Below are 986 nucleotides of genomic sequence, written 5' to 3'. Positions count from 1 at the left end.
AAGTTTAGAAGGAAAATCCATAACTTCTGCCAGAAAGATACGGAAACTATTTTTGAAGCATGGGAGAGGTTTAAGGAGATTGTTAGAAAGTGTCAACATAGTGGAATTAAACTCTGGATGCAACTCTAGGACTTTTGAGATGGATTGACACCGGCCTCACGTAGAATATTGAGCAATGCAGTTGGAGGCCCGTTGATGAAGAAGACTCCAGAGGAGATAGTTACAATTCTTGATGAGTTATCTGAAGTTGCAAATCAATGGCCCTGTGAGAGTGCGGAAAGAAGAAGATCAACTGGTGTTCACTAGGTTGATGCTAACACATCTGTGCAGGTACAGCTTGATGCTATGGCCAAAGAGATAAGGCAGCTGACCTTAGCCTCGATACAAAGTGAGCCTCACGCAGCTTTTGATATATGTGGAAGAGGACACCTTACTCATGAGTTTCAAGCGTCAACTGAGAAAGTAAATGTTGTGGGAAACTACAATTTCAATGCAATGGGTCAGAGGCACCCCGGATTTTCATGAAGTTCACCTGGAGGTACCGCGAATGCTTGGCAATAAAATAACTCTAGACCGCAGGGACAAGGAGCTCCAGCATACCAAAATCAGCAGAGGCAGCAATTTCAGCCTCAACATCCTGTTCAGCCTGGTCTAGAGGATCTAATGAAGGCTTTCATTATTAAGACAGATGACAGGTTGGACGCCCATGGAGCAGCTATCAAATAATTGGGCATTGGTCTTCGAAACCTGGAGAGACAAGTGGGACAGATTACAATAATATTATCTGAGAGGGTTTCAGGTACTCACCCCGCTGACACAGAAAAGAATCCCAAAGAAACAGTGAATGATGTAACTCTGAGAAGTGGGCAAGTGTTGAAAGATCCCACCCCGATCCAAAATGATGTGATACTTGAAAATTTTCCATGTAAATTTGCCATTCACAGAAGTTCTCTCACAAATGCATTCCTATGTTATGTTCTTGAAGA

At 42.9% G+C, this 986-nt stretch overlaps 1 non-coding gene across 1 annotated transcript; it reads right to left on the bottom strand.

Moving 5' to 3' along the window:
• On the bottom strand, positions 1-107 carry LOC117279476 (small nucleolar RNA R71). Its single transcript, XR_004509898.1, has one exon. It is a non-coding gene; the product is annotated as a small nucleolar RNA R71 (small nucleolar RNA).
• Between the last annotated feature and the right edge of the window lie 879 nt (positions 108-986).

This window comes from Nicotiana tomentosiformis, chromosome 9, assembly GCF_000390325.3.
Source record: "Nicotiana tomentosiformis chromosome 9, ASM39032v3, whole genome shotgun sequence".
NCBI classification, from domain to species: Eukaryota; Viridiplantae; Streptophyta; class Magnoliopsida; order Solanales; family Solanaceae; genus Nicotiana; species Nicotiana tomentosiformis.
Note: the sequence above shows the minus strand (reverse complement) of the source record. Positions and strands in the feature narration are given on the sequence as shown.